Here is a 22,851-nt window from a genome sequence, read left to right on the forward strand (position 1 = left end):
TTGTGCTTTCGCCCATAGGAAGCGCTGCCAGGAGTACGAGATGGTACTATCATCCGTGTTCTGTGATCAGACGTTACGAAATCTACGTAAAGTCTATCAGTAACAGCTAGAGACACTCGTGTGCAGTGAGTACCTTGCCATCTTTTTTGTCTTGAGCTCAATTCTGTTCCTAGAATGGCCTTGTCGATGGACTATGGTGACTATTTTATATCAGATGTCACGCAAGCTTGGGTGGTTTCAAATAACAAAATGCTTCAGTGTCGGTAGTGACAATCGTACTATGATATCTATGAGTAATTTTGATTCTCATTCAATATCAGGTGTGGTTGATTGTCTTTCCAAACAAGAATTAAAAAAAAAGACATGTGGCACTCGGGGACTGCCGCGGTAAGGCTATTGCAAAGCATTTCTTATCAACTTATGCAATTACAATTAGACAATAATAATTTAATATTAAAACAATAATAAAAATAAAACCACGCTATATTTATAAACATTAACAAAAGCAAAACATTAACTGTCCCCGTCACACCTATAAGATAGACGGCGTGAGAGAGAGATGGGCAGACTTTTCATGATGCTCATGCAGTGCGACGTCATGCCGCGCGCTTATTCACAAACACTACACCAGCGCAACGTGTGAATGTGTTGAACGCGAGCTACATAGTAGGCGTAGTGGGGGTGTCAGGTTATTTTCGTTACGGAATTTCTTGATTCAGTCGCCGCGCTCAAGGCCCGTGATAGAAGCTATGCAATAGCATAAAAAACTTATTTAAATAACTTAAGTTTTTTGCTTTAGTTGAGAAATTTAATTAGCATATTTCTTCGATCAACGAACGTTATGTATATATTTAACATAATGTTTCGCGTTTGTCTTGCAGGATTACAGGATGACATAGTCTTATTATTGATCGGTTGATACTATGGATAATAGATTCAACAATAGTGAAAAATTAATATTAAAGCGGAATGCAACTGATTTTATTTAAAAAAATGATACATTCGAATCTAAATTAAGCCAAAATATTTTGTCGTATAAAATTCGAAGCTATTTTTTTTGTATCTGTAAACAATCTGTATCTGTATGATATATATTATTTGATTCATAAAGATGTACGTAAAGACTTACCAACAAAATTGTACTACTTTATAACTCTGTAAGCGGTTTGCGTCTGCAAATCTTTTTAAATCACAAAAGCTAGTCGTCAAGATCGCGTGTCGAAGGAGGAAAAGAAAATATCCTGTTGGGATAGCGCAGCTGGTCGGATTTGGCGCCAACTTCGGGCAAATCCGAAATGAAAACACGCCAGTCCCGGGATGTAGGCCATCCTGTCCCCGCCACAAGATAAATTCGGAAAGGATTCGCTCCACACACACATTACCAACTCAATAAGGATTAAAACTTCATTCGGAGGCGAAAGCTTTAAAACTTTAAGGTAAACGTGGTTTATCCCTTTTAATTACGCATATTTACATAGCAAAGATGTATCCGTCTCGTTTTTGAGTATGAAAGAGAATAGAGAGGCTATGCATAATTTTACTTGGCACGTATAACTGAAGAACACTTTTTGTGTTAAGCCTTATAAATATTTCTATGCAAACCTCATCCGGGTCGACCCACTTAAAGTACTTGTGTGTACGGCTACTTACTGAATGAGGAAGATTAGGTTCCTTTGAAATTATTTAATACTTTCTAACGTGGTTGTTTCCTCGGTAACGTATGACGTATGAAGGTATTAGATAGGGAACAATGCCATTTAGATTTAGTGTAGGAGAATATTGTTTTTATCTTATACCTCTAAACGAGTAATTTTTTTATATTAATATATATATATAATCAGAATCTTGGAAAGGGCTCCAACGATTTTCATAAAAATTAGTATACAGGGGATTTCGGGGGCGATAAAACGATCTAGCTACGATTTATTTTCAGAAAATGTTGTTTTATCCGTGTTTTCAATAATCAACTCTTCCCGACATCTATTGGCGAATAATAATACTATTTTTCTTAATTGAGGGCAACTAACCGCTTTAAAGAAACAACAAGATGGCGTTATCAAAAAAAAAAAAGCCAAGCTCGGTCATCATCTAGTTATCATTAATTTAACGAACTAGTTGTTCTGAGACAATTAACTAGTAATGTGTTGGAAAAAAGAAACCACCTATATATTCTCATTTACAGCAGAATGGACGGCCCAATGCTACTGAAAGGCAATTAGCGACACGCGGATAAACATGTTTGTATGTGTTGTAAACATACACATTTCCGTAATTTGTTCAGTCGCTGATCAAAAAATAATTGTTAATATCTTTGAAGTAAATATTTTATCAATTTCAGTGGTTTACAAGATCCAAGTTGAAATTGGTGCTTAGATGGGTAGACGATCTCACGGCCTCTCTGGTGTTAATTGGTTGTCGGAACCAATAGACATTTACTACTTAAATGCCGCCACCCACCTTGAGACAAAAGTTCTAAGGCCTCAGTTTTAACAGTACAACGACCGCCCCATCCTTCAAATCGAAACGCATTACTGCTTCACGGCAGAGAAATAGGCAGGGTGGTACCTACCCGTGCGGACTCACGAGATGTCCCACCGCCTATAAAATAATAACCAGAATAATGACTATTTGATAGTTAAACCTGGAAAGCGATATTGTACCAACTTATGGGATCTCGCAAATATTTTAACGGAACAGTAGCAGATGTTTTTGCTACCTAATCGCTGGTAGCCTAAGATGCTATACCAGCTATGCTCAGACGGGTAGGCAAGCTCACGGGTCAACCTGACAGAATTGCTAACACTAGATCTAGCAAGAGCTGTACTTTGCTTAATCTACCACCGGATCAGATTTGTGACCCACTGAGGAAATCCGGCGAGACACTCAATGGGTTAATTGGATCGGTGGTAATAGCGTATAAACTTTGCGAGTTTCATTCCAATTAATTAAAAAAGTCACTCGTCAATATACTATTAATAGAAATACACATAAGTGTATCTGCAGAATTTAATTATACGACATAAAAGGCAGTTTTCTCAACTCGAAAATCAATTTAACAATAGTTCCACACGATACTGAAAACTGTGTAAAATATAGGTCGGTAAATCAACAACTGGAAAGCTCAGTGCATAAATACAGGCGTGTAAAATTGGAGAGGTCAGAAGCATTCGGCAATCGTTGAATTTAACACGTTGAATTTTGCAGTTGCGTTCCAACAAAGTCAATATATTTGACCGAACCATTCTTGCGTTGAAACATCGACCAAATCATATTCAATCTTAACTGGTTTTCGCTCAGAATTTATTCTAAAAAAAATATATTATATGATCTGAAAGGCCAAAACTGATTGTTATATTTTCAGGACTGTCAGTGAGATGAAACTACAATAAAAATGCTTCGAATAGGAAAATCTCTAGCAATTAAGTTTTGTATGTTGCCAATTTTATTTATTTATTGCTTAGATGGGTAGACGACCTCACAGCCCACCTGGTGTTAAGTAGTTACTGGAGCCCATAGACATCTACAACGTAAATGCGCCACCCACCTTGAGATATAAGTTCTACGGTCTCGAGTATAGTTACAACAGCTGCTCCACCCTTCAAACCGAAACGCATTACTACTTCACGGCAGAAATAGGAGGGGTGGTGGTACCTACCCGCGCGGACTCGCAAGTGGTCCTACCACCAGTTAAATAAATACTGTTGCGTGTATAAGTAAATATAGGCGTTTCAAATACTATGCAGTTATTTTTACTGATCGATATATATTTGTAATAATGAAAACTATAAAGTAATGAAAACGTCATAAATAATAAAAGGGATATTATAATAAATTCGAGATTAAGTCATAAAATTATTTGACAGTCGGGAGCACATAGACAAGGTAATGCGAAAGCTGCCATCCAATTGGAGACATGAAATTGGACAAACAATTGCATTAAAAGAACGAGCGGATAGTGAGCGAATTATTATAGCCTGTTGATTCGATGTGAATGAACTACTGATCTTGACGTTTTTTTTTTTTTTTTTTTTATTGCTTAGATGAGTGGACGAGCTCACAGCCCACCTGGTGTTAAGTGGTTACTGGAGCCCATAGACATCTACAACGTAAATGCGCCACCCACCTTGAGATATAAATTTTAAGGTCTCAATTATAGTTACAACGGCTGCCCCACCCTTCAAACCGAAACGCATTACTGCTTCACGGCTGAAATAGGCAGGGTGGTGGTACCTACCCGTGCGGACTCACAAGAGGTCCTACCACCAGTAATTACGCAAATTATAATTTTGCGGGTTTCATTTTTATTACACGATGTTATTCCTTCACCGTGGAAATCAATCGTGAACATTTGTTGAGTACGTATTTCATTAGAAAAATTGGTACCCGCCTGCGGGATTCGAACACCGGTGCATCGCTCAACACGAATGCACCGGACGTCTTATCCGTTAGGCCACGACGACTTCAATGTCACGTTAAGTGCTAGAATAAATGAACCACAACTTAATTGACGTTTCAGCGAACAATGTAATCAACAAACAAACAACAAAGTATGAGTGCAAAGTGAAGAATGTGATCCCGTCATAATTATTGTTAATTAAATGAAAAGTTTTATTATTATTTTTAATTGTCTGTGAAGGTAGACTACCTTACGCCCTTCCTAATCGTGAGTGGTTATCGGCATTTTTGGACATGAGTAAGTAATACCAAGTAGCGGTCTACTGCTGAGGGATATTTCGAATTATTTCTTAATTTCAAGTAAAATTAATGTACTGTATAACCTAAAATTTAATCATAAAATAGTTTATGTATAAATCCTCATCAGGAAAAAAAAACCTATTATTATAACGTAATGTATATGTTGGCGCAACGTCACTATTGATTTAACTAAAAATAGTTAAAGTTAACTGTTTCCTTAATTTTACGCATGAAACCAACTTTTTCTTATTGCCCTTGTAGGCAGACGAGCATACGGCCCACCTGATGGCGAGTGGTTACCGTCGTCCATGGACTTCAGCAATGCCAGGGACAGAGCCAAGCCGCTGCCTACCACTTTATACTCTCCACAAGCTTCGTTTGAAGAAGGACATATCATAGCGTTCGGGAAACACCGTGGAGGGGAGCTCATTCCAAGCCGGATGGTACGTGCCAAAAAAGCTCTCTGGAAACGTACTGTGGATGACCGCAGTGGCTCCAGGTAGTCTGGATGAACTCTACTCCGATGGCGGGCGGTGCGATGATAAAAACGAGATGATGGTATTATTTCGAACAATTCCTCAGAGCATTCCCCATGGAACATACGCTACAAAATACAGAGGGAACCATAGTCCCTCCGCAGACCCAGAGGTTCCAAATGATCCATGAGAATGGGATTATCGACAATCCAAACGTTTCTCTTCTGTATGGAGTTAAATGGAGGTATCTGGTATTTGGGAGCCCCGGCTCAGAGGTGGGAGCAGTAATCCACGCGAGGCCGGACCTGTGCTTTGTATAGCAAAAGTCTTTGTCTAGGCGTGAAGTACCGCTTCGCTCTGTTGAGGAGTCCCAGCATTTTTGACGTTAACTTGGCTTTGCCCTCTAAATAACTCTGAAATTGGACATCGCTCGAAATATCGACTCCAAGTATCCCAATACTCTTGGAAGGTTGCAGGGATACTCCTTGGAATTGCGGCACCATGACAAATGGGTCCTTCTTCGCAGTGAACGCACAAAACTTGTGTCTTCAGCGGGTTGAATTGTACTAAGTTCAATTCACCCCACTCGGAGACCCGTTACAGTTACTTCATAACAGCAATGCGACATGATAACGCCCTTATCTTGGCCGCTACTAACAAGAACTGCGAACTACTAACTAATGTATTAAAATGATCCGTATAATACGTAGAAGTCGTTCAAGTTTGGCAGCAATAGGTCCTGGAAGAGAATGCTTTGGCCAGTCCAAAATTTATAAAAGAAGGCGGCAAACTGTGAGAAAGGGCTCTTCTTTTCCGCACTGATTATCTGTCGTTGAGCTGGGAGAAGAAAAGGGCTTACGCCCTCTCAAGAGGACTCTATGAGTGGTGGTCGCTCTTAGGGATCTGGTTTTAGACTAGAAGTCGAGGCCTCCGCTAACGCACGCTAGTGCGCCGCAGAGATCATACTTAAGAGCGATCGGCTGGCGGTGCATGGCTTTTCGACTAGGCAGATCTGTTCTGGTTCAGCAAGGTGTATCTCAACACCAGCGATACTACTGGGGCTGCTTCACGAGCCGCCGAATGTAATAGCCGATGTAGACCCGCTTTCGGTGGTTTTTTCGTCGATCAGACAGCCCTGGAATGGTCGCGTGTCTGATTGCAGTAGAGTTGGCCCTCCTACTTCTACTGGGTTTTCTTAGTTATTACGCTCTAAGACTTACGAATTAAAAGCTCTTTGTTGTTAATGGAAACGAAATAAAAGCAATTATTCAACCCAATCCAATCCAATTATTCTAAACTCCAATATCGTTAATTAAAACGCACTTCGGTAGAATATATTGTAACGAAATTCTATTTACAAAAAAAATGATCTTCAAATGATGGCCGTCGCAAGTGGCACTTGAAACAAACGGTGTTATCAAATCAGTGCACCCGAGTTAAAGAGCCGGTGAAATGGAAGGGGGCACTTATTGCCTTCCCCCACCCCTGAAGCCTTCATGACCCCACAGAGCCTGAGGGCTTTACGATCTACGGATCGTATGTGACGCCGAAAACGCGTCAAATAACTATTTACTACCTTGTTTTGTGAATGGAGGTTTGTTCAGGACAGTCAAGTAATATCAAGTAAGATATATGAGCAAAATGGATATTCGAATTACTTAGATACTAAATATTTTGTAAATTGGTATCGTAATGAACATTTTAAAATCTTCCTAATCTATCTATCTATCTATATATATAAATGAATTGCTGTTCGTTAGTCTCGCTAAAACTCGAGAACGGCTGGACCGATTTGGCTAATTTTGGTCTTGAATTATTTGTGCAAGTCTAGAGAAGGTTTAAAAGGTAGATAAATATGAAAATGCTCGAAATTAAATAAAAATAACAAGTTTGTTTTTCCTTTGATGTGTCCCCCAGACTGATTCATTTTGTTTGTTTTAAGTTAATTTTATACAAAAGTTTAGGTCATTCTGCCGGGTCAGCTAGTTCTTAATATACATGATAATGAGGTTACAGAACTATAAAACTATGTTCGTTTGACCCAAACTTTTTATATCAGTGAGTTCGTTAATTATGTATGTAAATAGTATTCTTTCTATAAAAAAAGACTTTTTTCTGTGTTTTGTTACACAAACTTTTGTATAATAATTGAGAACGAATGTAATTCTAAGAATTAAAGTAAGGGAAAACCAATCAAAAAACTTATGAGCTTATAGCTAACTGGTACTAGCTTGTGACATAACAAATTAAAGAAAGTTAAAAGATAACTCTATTTCGAAAACGGGGAACGAAAAGCTATAAAAATTGAAAACATTTAATAGTGTAACTTTCTTTTCTTAAGCAATAATAGTCTGTAAACTTCTAAGCTCTTTACGAGAAGAACCCCGTTCTGTAGTAAAAAAAGTAATTTAAGTTGTTTTACAGCGAACAATCAACACTTTCAAGACTGTCATGAGTTCTTACACTTCGACAGAAACACTCGGTTATTGTTTGTTAGATTTTGAAGGGTTGTTTCTGTCATTTTGTTCGCCATTTCTTGAGTAAATCCCCCAATATATTTGTAAAAAGCTTTTAGGTTTGGTTAAAGTTTGATTTTCTTTGTTTTTTGGTCATTTTAAGAAGATCTTTTATTGATTTTCTGTAGAATTCGTTTTTGTTAATATACCATTATTAACATGTCGAATTACAATAAGGTGATTTATTCGTTTGAAATAATATATTGATTTGGGTTTTCGCGAGTTCTAGATATAAAGAAATAAAACTATTTTAATTATATCCGTTGCTCCGAATACATGAAAAGTTTTCATGGTGTGTCATCAATTGAAGTCTTAGCAATTTGTTCAAAAATAGCACGATAGCGCCTATTATATGAGAAGAAAAAAAAACCCAATCAGTAAACAAACAAAATCCACCGTAAATTTTTACGATAAACGATTCGTATTTCGAGTAAGAACATGAAAAAAAATATCGTAGGACTGAAGATCGTGTTAACACTGGAGTGTTTGAGCCCATTGTTATTGAAATTGAAAATTAGAATTCAATTTATTTTGTACGACCGAGGATGATCGATCCATCGTCTGTCATTAGGATACGGTACTTCGAGTACTGGCAAATCGTGTTTGATATGTTTGTGTAGTCGTCTAAATGGAAATAGATGGTGTAAACGGTACAGCTGTTTCAAGATTTTATCTATATATTAATACGTGAAGCAAAAACTTTGTATCCCTTTTTACGAAAATTGCGCGGACGGAGGAGTATGAAATTTTCCACACTTATACAGAATATGGAGAAGAAGTGCACAATGCTAATATTTTTTTTAAATAATGCATAAAAGATACATTAAATCAATAAAGAAAACATTATACACACTACATACCATGTATTTGACGCACACATGCATGCATACTATTTATTGTCAAACTTTTGTTCTTCACGTCTGTTGTCAAATTGAGAATAGATTAAATATTGTTTGTCTTTGTTAATATTTTTTATAGTGTAGTCTTGGCGAAATTTGTGATTATAGAAGTATAAAATACAATCATAATAGTGTACAAACTTACAATTCCAATTAATTATAGTCGAATTTCGACTACTGCGGGACCTCTAATATATTGAAATGACTGATATTTAATATTTATGATAGCGTCAAAGTGATGTATTCGTAAATTCATAGAATTTTTTCCGAAGTTAATCCAAAATTTATTTGATATATTTTTCCTTTCCAGAAATTATATAATAGTACCAGGATAATGTATCTTTATTAGCATAAAAGTTTTTTTTTTAAAAGACTTTAAAGGTCAAGAGAAACATGTTTCAAATGAAAGCGGTTGTGATGAGATTATGTTTGTTCAAATTTTCACTTGAATGGATTTACATCATATTGAATTTTTTATTGGAGTTGTCTAAAAGCTGTTAAAAAGGTAAAATAACGAAACTTATAATGTAAAATTTAAATTTTATTTTATCCAAACTAGATGTAAACTTATGTAGTGCGAAAAAGAGTTAATTGCCGATCATTAAACGCATTGGAGCGGCGACTGAATGACTGAGAAATAACGCGCCTGAAGCACTCGTTCGTGGCCGAAGTGAATTGAAACAGGGATGTTGGATGTTATTTTTAAATAAAAAAAGGAATCAAATATGCCTAAAGATGGGACGGTGAGTGTTAGTTTTGCATCAACATTTTTTGTTGTGTTAGCAGCGACTATGCGTTTTAGCCATGCGGAATGTTTCGACTTATTCAAATTCAAATTCAAAATCATTTATTTCAACTTAGATGTCAGTATGACACACTTGTTGAATGTCAAAATATAAATAACTAGCGACCCGCCCTCGCTTCGCTTCGGAAACATTAAAACACACATGAAACAAAAAAAATAAAATAATTTTTTTTTTTTAAAAAGTAGCCTATGTTCATCAGGGACAATGTCGGCTTCTAATGGAAAAAGAATTTTTCAAATCGGTCCAGTAGTTTCTGAGCCTATTCGAAACAAACAAACAAACAAATCTTTCCTCTTTATAATATTAATATAGACAATGTTAACTCTACCACCGGTTCCAAAAAAAGCCAGTCCTGAGAAGAACCGGCGAAACAAACTCGGCGAGCTTTTTTTTTTTTTTGTCTCAAATATTTTCTTTTTTTTTAATATATAAAAATATTTACAATAAAGGAAAAAACAAGTCAAAAAATAAAATTAAAAAAAAAAACCAATCAATCAATTACATGGTTATTTTTCAACAAAAGTAATTGTTGTATTATAAAGCATTTTTCCTATTAAGCTAAGCAGCGATGTTTTAGATCTGTTGTCTCAGTTATGGATGTTTCACAGGAAGACATATCAAGTATGTAGCTACGCCCCAACATCACCTGTCCATCTGTCGGATCTGAATCAGAGCAACCCTACAAGAAATTGTAAGGCGAAATTTTCCATTGTTCTTCACGGCCGTATGCTGAGGCGTTTTGAATATTTCATGCTCGATAATTTATTGCATGATTTAGTGTGCGAGGGCCTGTATGATTGCGCTCCTTGAGAGTTCCGTGAGCCTCCTGATTCCCAGTTTTATGTTTAACGGATCCCTTTTCACAGAATTTACATACAGAAATAGTGCCCTTTACTTTGATATAGTACGCTTCCGTTTTCATTTTGGTTCAATGTTTGTTTTATAAATATTTTTTGCTTGTGTTTCTGAAAGCTATTTAGATTTCGTGCATAAGTTTTTCGGTGTTTCTCATTATGGCTCTATTAACTAACATGCGTATTTATTTTTTCAACATAATATTTACCGAAACAAATATCAGTATCGTAATGTTTAGTTCGTTCTGCTATAAAGCCTTTTTTTGTTATAATATTGTACATACCGTCACGGGAGCTTTTGAAAATCAAAGGGAATAAAAAAATGAAAAGACTGCTTTGGAACATTTTAACTAAATTTTAAATATAGTACAAAAAAAGCTATATGCTTTTTAATAATTAGACTTTACCAACTATACTATTAAGTCTGTTGTTAAATACGAAATCATGATGCAAGTCTCTACTGAATTGTATAATGGCTATCCTATATTTAAAATCGGAAAACATAACTGCTTCCTCTCAGAAATTAGTAAGTTACTTACTTATGTAAACTCACTAGTAACCTATACTAAAATTATACACGTAAAAGTTCTTATATTTGGACGTTTATTTCTCAATCACGTAAAAATTGATGAACACGTTTAGGATACAAGGTATTGCAAATGACCTTAGCTCGGGCCATAATAAGTGCGACAATCTGTTCCTTAGTTCGTCATTACACATACCAAAGGATATATTATTATACAAGGCAAATGGTAGTTTATAGACTAGAGATTGACAAGAAACTGTTTATCTAGGAAAACGGAATGTGTCTTATTTTTTGTGAATTACACATTTCATATTGGTAGAGCTAAAGACACGTCTATCATGTAAATGTCATTGAGTATAAAAAAAATCTTAGGATATTTTGACTCTACAAAAGTAACATGATTTATTTACACTGCTCTGTTCTACAATAAAGTTTTAAGACATTAAAAATGTGTTTGTATATGTACATATACTTATATGTGTAGAAATGAGTTTTTTTGTTGTTGCTTAGATGTATGGACGAGCCCATAGACATCTACGACGTAAATGCGCCACCCACCTTGAGATATAAGTTCCAAGGTCTCAAGTATAGTTACAACGGCTGCCCCACCCTTCAAGCCGAAACGCATTACTGCTTCACGGCAGAAATAGGCAGGTGGTACCTACCCGCGCGGACTCACAAGAGGTCCTACCACCAGTATAGTGTGTTTTCAATTTGAATTATACAAAAATTAAGGAACATAAAAACCGTTTAGGTACTGACCTAAACTGCGGCCCGCACATAATATTCATACGCCTCAAACGGTGGTATTTTCCTATCATAAAATAATTAGGGGCTGAATTTGGTCGCTATGTTAGCGAGGGTGGCAGATAAGTGGACTATACACTTCAGTTCTTTATCTAAGTTCCGATAGCACCATTTGTGAAGAATACCTCTTTAATGGCTACCCTTACTGAAATGGGCTAACGAATAAAGTCAATCTTCTTAACTTAAATCCTTAGCGCGGTCATAACTCAAGTTTATAGAGTTTCGGGACTTTTGGGCGATAGATTTTAGAGGGTGTTTAAGTTTATTGCCGCTTTGAACGAATTTAGATCAGGAATGATGAGAATCCAGTTCTCTACAGTTTTTCGTTTTAAAAATAAATGACTTCTTGTCCTTTCACTGAGATTACAGGGTATGTTAGAACTATTTCCAAAGCCATAATAGGGAATAAAATATAAGTTGATAAGTAAGCCGAAAAGGTTATTCGTTTAATCTATACTGATATTTATGTGAAAGCCATTAATAGTCTAAACTAACAATAATATTAATCGTATAACTCCTATTAAAAGAAAATATAAAATATTACGGAAACTATCTAAATAAAAGAAGACAATTAGACATAACGTCAACATTCGCGCTGTTATTACAATATTGTTTGGTATTTAAGTGATTCGGGTCAAGGTGTCGTGTTAAGCATATGCTTTCTTTCCATTAGGGGTGACATGTGAAATTCATAATAAACAAATTGATGGTGTAGACGGTGTAAACATTGTCATTGAAACCTCCGTTGAATGCTATAATTTTGTTTTTAATAAAGTTTACATGGGCAGAAAAATAATTTAGGGATAAAAAAATCAGATAAATATTCTACTTAAAATATAGAAAACGTTTCAACACCAATTTAAATGAATTAAATTTGATTTTTTTGCTAGCTGAAAAAGATTCCTATGTAATCAGTGTGATGTCTCTTGCTTGTGCGGGCTAGATCATCTTGAAAGCGTAGAGGAAGACAGTGCGGTGAAGACAGTACATTTGCTGGGTTTGTGCAGTAAACAACCTGTCGGGCGGCCACGCTGCCGTAGGCTCGATGAAGTTAGAAAATGTTCTCGTTAGACTCGTCGGATACAACGAAATTTTCGACGTGTAAATAAGCTTATAGAAACATATACACAACCCCTTAAGTTTTCGCCGGATCTTCTCAGTGGGTCGCGATTCCGGTCTTGTGGTAGATTAAGCGAAACACTGCTCTTGCTAGGGCTAGTCTTAGCAATTTTCTCAGATTAAGCTCACCTACCAGTCTGCACGTAGTTGTAATAGCCCCTTAGGCTGCCATCGATTTGGTAGGGAAAAAATTTAGAAAAGATATCGTATCCCTGCGGTTCAAGAGTGGCATATACTAGGCATGGGTAGCGACGAATGGAAGTTTCTCGTGTTTGAGGTGAAGGTCCTTTTCGGATAGCTTAGCTGCTGTTGAAGATGGTTTGTTGGTCAGTTTTTATTTTTATTTTTTTTTATTGCTTATATGAGCGGACGAGCTCACAGCCCACCTGGTGTTAAGTGGTTACTGGAGCCCATAGACATCTACAACGTAAATGCGCCACCCACCTTGAGATATAAGTTCTAAGGTCTCAGTATAGTTACAACGGCTATCCCACCCTTCAAACCGAAACGCATTACTGCTTCACGGCAGAAATAGGCAGGGCGGTGGTACCTACCCGTGCGGACTCACAAGAGGTCCTACCACCAGTGAACCAGTGATTGGATTGTAGTGTGTAAGTCAGTAGTCCAGTATAATAAAAGTCGTCGTACAGACAATACGTGTTTCAATCAACAACATCTACTCCCTCCCTCAGGATAGTGTATCCGTACCGTAGTCCTCATTCTTTTTAAGTTCATTTGAAGTTCATCATATTATTCTTACGCGAATCAATATTACAATTAAGTTCATCGATACTATGTAGAAGAAAAAAATATATTGAAAGCACTTCCGTTTTCCTTTAATATTGTTACAAGCAAATATAATATCACAATAAGAGAAAATATAAAATTTTACTTCATTACGTAACATAAAATTGTAGTTTAAGTGAGGCTTTATAAAGTTTGTCCCCTAATTTCCTTCCAAGTCGGCTCGCCATTAGCAATACAAACAGCACATGAATTTCGGTGACACCTGCGCCTTACATGCGTACCCTTCCCATCTATTTGATGTTACGTATCTCGTTACTGACATAATGTACGTATTCTATTATACAGTTCATTGACGCAATACCTATTGTTTTGTGAGTGGCTTTGTAATATGGCTCAGTAATGTCGTTTACATTAATGAAGTTTTTGATTAGAATATATATTTTCATTTGGAACACTTACTTAGATGCAACTCTTATAATGTACGATTGAGTCAACTATGTTGGATTCTTTCGATTTCGTGTTTTTCGTTAAGCTTATTTAAGATTCAGTTTGGGAGTTAAAATAAATTGGATATTATCGTAATAGATACAACTACAATTTTTTAATTTATTAAGTAGTTAGTAGTAGTAGTAAGTTATGTAAACTGTAGTCTGGTATCATTTTGCGTAGATTATGAAAATTTTATGTTTCAAGGGAATACCTACTGAACGTTCCAATTTGGAAAGCATTGTCATTTAGATCGCAAATTAATTATTCATCGCGTCATTTCCAGAAGACGTTTATAATATTCTACGACAGCTCCCGAATTATTACACACAATTCATTTATAATTTAATTTTTCTATTTAAATGTACATTTTCATATTTCAGTTTTTTATACGAAGAATCGGAATTTCTAATTGACTACTTAGTATTAAAATCGCAAACAAAATGAATATAAAAATTATGGTAATCTTAATTTTTTATTAGCTTTTACACGCGGCGCTCACGTTAATGTAGAAAAAATAAACTCTCCGGAATAGTGATTCTTTCTAGATGACGTATATTTTTTTTTTATATAGCTGACAACTTATGTGCAATTTTCGGGATTTAGATTGAGTAGGTTAAACAAATTTACTTTCGCGTTTATAATTTTAGTATGAGTGATGGGCACACGACTCACCCAGTGTTAGACAACTTCGGGTTTTTTTCGGACCCTTTTGTCCGTAGTCGTTTAATTGCCACTGGAAATTTTAACAAGTATAAATGCCAGTGGAGTTCAAGCTGCTTTTGCAAAATTTTCACTATTCATTTTAATTTTTACTTTTTACTAAATTTATTTCTTATTTATTTAGAGTTCACCTGCATCCGTAGATAATTATCAGGATTTTTTTTATTTTTTTTTATTGCTTATTTGTGTGGACTAGCTCACAGCCCACCTGGTGTTAAGTGATTACTGGAGCCCATAGACAATCTACAACGTAAATGCGCCACCCACCTTGAGATATAAGTTCTAAGATCTCAGTATAGTTACAACGGCTGCCCTACCCTTCAGACCGAAACGCATTACTGCTTCACGGCAGAAACAGGCAGGGCGGTGGTACCTACCCGCGCGGACTCACAAGAGGTCCTACCACTAGTAAAAAAATAATTGTCCACTAAGGCCGCTATTGTATATATGTATATAGGGATATAATCGCACCTCTAAGATACGTCTTCTATCTAAGGTGAGCACTGAGGAAAAGATACAAGAGCATTATGACGTTAAGTTTTCATTTAAAATGATAGTTACACAAATCAGAATGACTTGGTGGAATTCTTTCTCGTTCTCGAGTTTATGGCCTACTGACTTGGTTTTCACTCTTATAGTATTCTTAAGCCGGTAAGAGTAACGGCATCTATCGCCGAATAGTCGAACGAATATCGAAGGATCTAGTAGCACCTAGAACGCTCGAGAACTACAACGCCATCTATTGTCAGATAGCGGAAACACAATACTAGAAATGTGTGGAATGTTCTTGATAATTTTCTAAAGATGTGGTATCGGCTATAAAAGCGTTGCAGAGATGGCACGCAGTCAGCTAGTAATCGGAACTACTCGAAGCGAAACAGCGAACGGATCACCCGAAGCGAAGTGGAAGAAGCGAATTGAGAATGTTAAAGTGTTTGTGAAGCGTTTTAAGTGTTCTAAGTGCTGAATACAGTTTTTAGTGGTACTTTGGTGGAATTTTATTTATCCCGAACCCCAGCGCGTAACATTATTAAATTTTAAAGGCCTACTAGTCATAATTTAAATTTAAACCGAACGATTTTGGGAATACTAAATGTAGAGGTTGATTTTCCTAGAGTTACTAGGACTACCTTAGTACCTAGGTGTAGTAAACCTTACTAGTTACTACACCTAGAGTGGTTGTTCACTGCTGCCACCGTACCTCCGTGCTCCGGTCTGAAAAGTGGGATTTCTGTTATTCTAATGCAACTGAGATTTCGAATACCTGAGGGGTGAGACTGGGGTGACACTCACGTTGTGTTTTCTTTAAACAGTTTTACTCCTGGAGTACAATGAAAAATGGTTTTCCATAAATTCTGCATATTCTGTGGCAGATTTAAAAAAAGAAAATACAGATAACCCCTCAATTCGGTGTGCTTCACAGCGTAAGACCTATATGTTCTTACATTGCTTTCTACCATCAGTTACTGTCTTACAAAAAGGTTTTAGTGCTAGCTTTAAATAATCTCCTTACTTGACATTCCTCTAAATAGCACATTTTCCAGACTTATTCCAATAGATTTGTGGCTTGAAATTTAAGAAATTGCTATTATCACTTCTCAATAAAACTATTCTATAAAACACTATGCCCTACAGACCCTATTTAATGCATTCAGAATTGTATTCATAGACACGCTCGTAGATGTGAAGCGCGTCAGAATTCGGTCCCATAAGAATTTGCTTTGAGACAGCTGCAAATATTCTAGTCTTCCGCCGCATGTAAGTTTGAAACAGGCAGACGAATTTTGAAATGTATCTACATTCTATATACCTTTGTTATATTATATTATATGTATATACCAGTATTTATATACCAGACCCATGTTGTCAAAGTATGAAGTTTAAATAGCCACCAATAATCTTGTATGATTTATAGATTATATTATTATTGGCAGATAAATAAACTAATGCCAGAGGGGAATGCAGCGCTGCATTCTCAATATAAGAAAAACACACAGAATCCGTCATACAAAGATAACAAGCATAACCAAAACAGTGGACGCTCTCAAATATGCTCAAAGATTGAAATTTAACTAGGCTGGCCACGTAGCACGACTCGGGGATGGGAGATGGACATCTAACAGCCTGGCCACGGGACATTCGCCGATACGAATATTCGCGCGGTGCGAACGGCGAAGCGTCTAGCGACTAAAACAAGCGCATAGAAGTGTACCTAACAAGCCACGCGCACCGGCGACCGGCGAAGCGACCGGCGGAATGTACCGAGCGAATCGCGCGGGCGACTTACGATGCGGCGGGCGAGCAAAACAAATGCATGAATAAGGACGGCGCAAGCCACGGAGTCGAGCGGTAGTCGCGGCGAATAGTGCAGTGATTAAATGAGTTTAGTTGTTTTCGCCGCGAAAAATGAACGCCGAAATTTTTTAATAAATTAAATTTTTTTTATTAATTTTTTTTTTTATATTTTTAAACTCGTCGTGGCCGAACGGATAAGACGTCCGGTGTTGAGCGATGCACCGGTAGTCGAATATCAGGCGGGTACCAATTTTTGTAATGAAATACGTACTCAACAAATTTTAATGTTCACGATTGATTTCCACGGTGAAGGAATAACATCGTGTAATAAAAATGAAACCCTCAAAATTATAATTTGCGTAATTACTGGGGGTATGACCTCTTGTGAGTCCGCGCGGGTGGGTACCACCACCCTGCCTGTTTCTGCCGTGAAGTAGTAATGCGTTTCGGTTTGAAGGGTGAGGCAGCCATTATAACTATACTTGAGACCTTAGAACTTATATCTCAAGGTGGGTGGCGCATTTACGTTGTGGATGTCTATGAGCTCCAGTAACCACTTAACACAAGGTGGGCTGTGAGCTCGTCCACCCATCTAAGCAATAAAATAAAAATAGTTGAAATACTAGCTAGACCAGCTATTTGGAAGTCTAGCCACCCAAAGTATTTCTCGTACTTCTTGTGGAATAATAATTCTCCATCTATAGGTATATTCCAATTCTTATTCAAATCATGTACTTCACAATCTTTTCCAAATAATAGGTCCTGAACCAAAAAACTATTAATTTGTAAGCAATATCGAGATAATTTCGATATAGACATTTCGCTGTCGGACTTCCTTACTAGTCGCGGCGGCGAACGTGAGTACCCGTGGCCTGCAAACGGTGCTGCGCGAATGGTCGCCTCGCCCACCGCTTCGCTGTTCGCACCGCCGATCCCCGTGGCCAGGCCGTAAAGTAACTGCATGGGGCGATCCACAGGGCAAGCGGCGCGTCGGTAGACCGTATACGCGTTGGGAGGACGACATTAGAAAAGTTGCTGGACCACACTGGATTTATGTCGCCAGAGACAATGCAAAATGGAAATCTTTGGAGGAGGCCTTTACCTGAGAGGGGTCTATGCATATAACATAACTATAACAAATAATATAATTGCATCAAGGGCTTTTTAATTATTATTTTTTTATATTTTTTTTATTATTATTGGCAAATGCTGTAGGCCTATCTTATGAGAGTTCATGGAACATTACAAGGTTACTGCAAATTTGAAGCGTCGGACGAAAGTTTCCGTTGTGATGGAGTTATTCTACATTAGTATATCTTATTCTTCAAGCTAGAAGTCATTCTAAAAACATTAATAAACAGTGGTATGTTGTGAGTGTTATGTTAGTACTTGTGCTCTGAATAAACAAAATTACCAACACGAACAGTACAAAACTTCATGTTATTTACTGTGGCGGGTAGCCATTATACAACGCAAGATAATTGACAGATGCCTGAATCTCGCTTACGATATTTTCAAGATAAAGCGCATATATACAAGTTCCGAACAACAACATTCGGACCGTCGGTCTACCGAGCAATGTCACCCGCTCGGTGGAAGATCTTTCCTTTCGTCGTATATTCCCAAATTTACAAAACGACACGGTTTCTCGTATTCTTTTCGAGTTTTGCTTAAGTGTCGAGGTCTGAGGCACCCACATATATAATTGTTTATCTGGAAAATAAAATAAGAATTTTTCATTGAGGAACTGTGAGCACTGAATTTCGTAGGTAGCACTATCCTCCTATCGCTCACTTCAAAGTATTCATATATTTTGAATAGCTTTACTGTATTACATAGATAATTCCTAAACATGTCTCAACAGGCAAATTAGACTCCGATAAAAAATTTTAGGACGAGAGAACGTCTCTCCATATAATAATATGACAAAATAACACTAACAAAAAACACAAAGTACCTAATACGATATTCAGAGTACACAAATAATAATGTAACCAAATAAAAACAGGTTACCGGAAACTTATGTGCTTGTAGTTGGTAAATGTTTGCATGAGTTACCACGTTATGCAAACTTAAGGTCCTATCATCAAAAACGGTCAGATGTAGTGAAATATTAGAAGGGTCGAAGCATTTTTCATCCGTTTTCTTTGGGTGCACCTTTAGTATGGAACTTCATGAATATTTCAAGCCGGATCAATTATTAAAATGATTTACTACTTCAAGCTAGGGTTTCCGCTACTTTTATTGTTATGGTCGGTTTTTAAATATAGTTTTATTTTGTATTATGTCGGGTTAAATTGTTGTAGGCAAACATAAATTGAGACTCACGCAAGCTTCTGAAAACTAATGTTACGTTTAAAAGTTTATTTGAACGGAATTAAATTGTCTCCTAGAGAGTATGTTGCGGTGTAATATTAACGGCTTTTTACAGACGCATTAAATTTGTGTTAAGTAAATCGTGCCGCAATTTCTGTTCATTACGCTGGTTTATTACTTTCGTTAGTCCGCTTAAACCGAATTTCCGTGTAGCGTTTAATAAAAACGTGTAACAAAATCAAACCCTCTTAATTTTATTTACCGTATATTGTAGGTCGTTTCGTTATCTCACACGGTTCCGGTTTCATAATCTAACCTAAAGCTGGATGCTCTGTTTGTCTCAGATGACTCATTTCTTTTTACCCTCGACTCATTTACAGAATTTATTCTTACTAGTGGTCCCGCAGTAGTCGAAATTCGACTATAATTAATTGGAATTGTAAAATTGTACACTATTATGATTGTATTTTATACTTCTATATTCACAAATTTCGCCAAGACTACACTATAAAAAATATTAATAAAGACAAACAATATTTAATCTATTCTCAATTTGACCACAGACGTCAAGAACAAAAGTTTGACAATAAATAGTATGCATGCGTGTGTGCGTCAAATACATGGTATGTAGTATGTGTAATGTTTTCTTTATTGATTTAATGTATCTTTTGTGCACTATTTAAAAAAATATTAGCATTGGGCACTTCTTCTCTATATTCTCTATAAGTGTGGAAAATTTCATACTCCTCCGTCCGTGCAATTTTCGTAAAAAGGGATACAAAGTTTTTGCTTCACGTATTAATATTTATAGACTACCTGGAACAAATGCATTCATACACAGCGTATTCATAAATATCGTTTTTGCTATTTATAAGTCGACTTTGGGATGATCTGACGAAGGAGGTATGAAAAAGTCTTCAATTATATGTCACGGGTTATGATACCCTTGGAGTGGTTGATATTTATAAGCAACGGCGATCAGACACTATCATGTAAGTTCGCTTGCGTGTGTAATTATGTAGAACAGCTGATTCATTAAAGCAATTTTAACATCGCTTTGTACCTCGAGGTGGACCGAGGCATTCACATTGTACTGTCTATGCATTCCGAGAACTACTTTATACTCTACCTCTGAATTTCAATCGTTATGATCATCTGTTTAAATTTTGTATCAATAAACATTATCTTAATGCTACCCGAATTATAGGCAAGTGATGTGAAAATTTGATTGTATTTGATAGGATTTCAGAATTTTTTGCTGCTTATTTAATAAAAACAGTTTTTTAAACTCTTATCTTATAATAATTTGTATTTTATTTTGCTGGTTGCGTCAACCCTATTGTGGGTCGTGCCGTAGAACGCACCCGGTCAATGTGTGCTAACATCCCAGAATATGAGGAAAGCGTAAGATGTCCCGAATCTTCCGAGAGAGTCAATAATTAAAATTCAAGACGCGATGTTATTATAGGAACATCCTAAAACGTGATTTATGACTATTGTACTCGGGATTCCCTTGACAGTATTATTTATATAACTTCTTTCAGGTATTAGAGATTCTCTCAACAAAAATGTTACATACAGATTCGTTGTCAGCAGAGATTTTGTAATTAGAATACGTAGTTTTTTAAAGTAGTGTTAGCGTGCCGCTTGACTGGCCTATTCTGTTAAAGATTTATAATTTGTTTGAAATCTAACGTCATTAATAATCGAATACCTAAGATCTGAATTATTGTCGAATATTATTTTAGCAGTCCATCGTGCAAGTAGCCTTTCTTATTTTTAACTAGCGGCCCGCTCCGGCTCCGCTCGGGTCTTTAACAAAAATTTCAACGATATTTGACGTTGTTTTATTTTTTAAATAAAAGAACACCTAAACTGTAATAGTTAGACATATGCTGTCGCGACACTTTTTGTAAGTAATAATGTGTTCTACAAAGTCGTACATTATTTTATTCTATCATCAATAGTTTTCGCAGGGCACGCGATGTAAAGAATATTTTTGGTAATTTTTTGACACCTTGGGTTACGTTATTGGAGTTTTAGTAAGGAACCCTAATTTTTTTTGCAAAAAAGATTGCGTATGTCACTCGGAAATAGTGTAGCTTCCACACAGTGAAAGAATTTTTCAAATCGGTTCATTAGTTTCGGAGCCTATTCAATATAAACAAACAAACAAATCTTTCCTCTTTATAATATTAGTAGGTATAAATAGACGAGAAATCTTACGAACAACGAGAACGTGGATACTTCATAATTCATTTGTAATGAAAGTGAAAACTAACACAAGTCGCAAACCGAGTTCAGCCACAATAAAAGCTATCTCTAAATAACTCTTGAGGACGGCATTGTGAACGATAGAGCAACAATAAGGTCAATACTGTTTTTACGACCGTACCCGTAGAACAGGAAAGCCAGTCTATTAATCATCTGAATGTGCGCAGATTTTTCAAGAAACGCTATTTCTTATTTCATCTATATTCTGAATTATGTTAGTATTTTATTTTCCGCTTCTTTATTTTTAGTTGGATAGTATGTATAAATATTTTACGATTAATTAGATTGCATAAGAAAATAATGACTTTTTACTCTAAAGTCCAATACTATAAATATACGGCATAATATTTAGTAATTTTAATATATGTTATAACAAAAATCTATACAAGTTTTTTGGATCTACTTTTTTAAATTATTTACGAGAATATTTATTTTTATTCATAGAAATTATGTGGTTTAGTTTAGAGTATGACATTTTCTTTATTTTTATGCAATTTTGACCTCTGGGCCTTGTGGCGGACGGAAGAGTTCATGGACTATAGTAGCCATCCTAAATGTGATCGGCTGAAACTTTAATTTTGAATTAATGCCAACAAAAACGATATTTGATTATAAATGAGCTTCGATTATAATTTAGACGAAAATAATCCATATTTATGTACGTAAAGGCAAAACAGTACGGTACCATTTTATCCTCTGTTTGGCTGATTGATTTTTAAATGCAGTGAATTTTTAATTGTTATTAATTCAAACCTTGCGGTATCAGTGTTTGTGGTCAAATTTCGATCTTTAGGCGAACACTAGAAGTTTATAAAAGTTTAAGACGATATACGATTTCTAATACAGAATTCAATACATAATGGAACGTGTTATCTTCAAAAATTCTCGCTATATCTCCTACGAAACCCGGACTTTATCTTTTACGGTCATCTGTTGTGTAAGGATATGGAAACGTGATCCAATTAAATTTTAGTGTATCGTGGTCCCTCGTAATACACCCATAGATGACTGCAAAGATAAATAATTTAGCAGCCGGGTACCGTATTTAGATAGATTCAAAACATCTCCGGTTACCTGAGCATGAATAGAGTGCGGGTCGATTGTGGAAGCTCCTTCAGCCGTGCCACGCGATAAACGATGAAAAGACCTACCGCCGGACACTTCATTCATGTATATCATTGGGTAGCGTGCACGTAACTATGTTGGAAACCGACCGGCGGTGTGCTCGGGTTATTCGCATGCACAGGAATTTGTTTAAAATTAAATGCTATAGGCGTTTTTTGGTGAAACAAATTATCATTTTTACCGTTTA

The 22,851-nt window shown here is 36.3% G+C and overlaps 1 protein-coding gene across 2 annotated transcripts in view; it reads left to right on the forward strand.

The window, feature by feature from the left end:
- Positions 1-22,851, forward strand: part of Sema2a (Semaphorin 2a) — a 397,753-nt gene that overhangs the window by 824 nt on the left and 374,078 nt on the right. The gene's annotated exons all lie outside the window — the stretch shown is intronic.

Source organism: Bombyx mandarina, chromosome 18, assembly GCF_030267445.1.
Source record: "Bombyx mandarina strain Sakado chromosome 18, ASM3026744v2".
NCBI classification, from domain to species: Eukaryota; Metazoa; Arthropoda; class Insecta; order Lepidoptera; family Bombycidae; genus Bombyx; species Bombyx mandarina.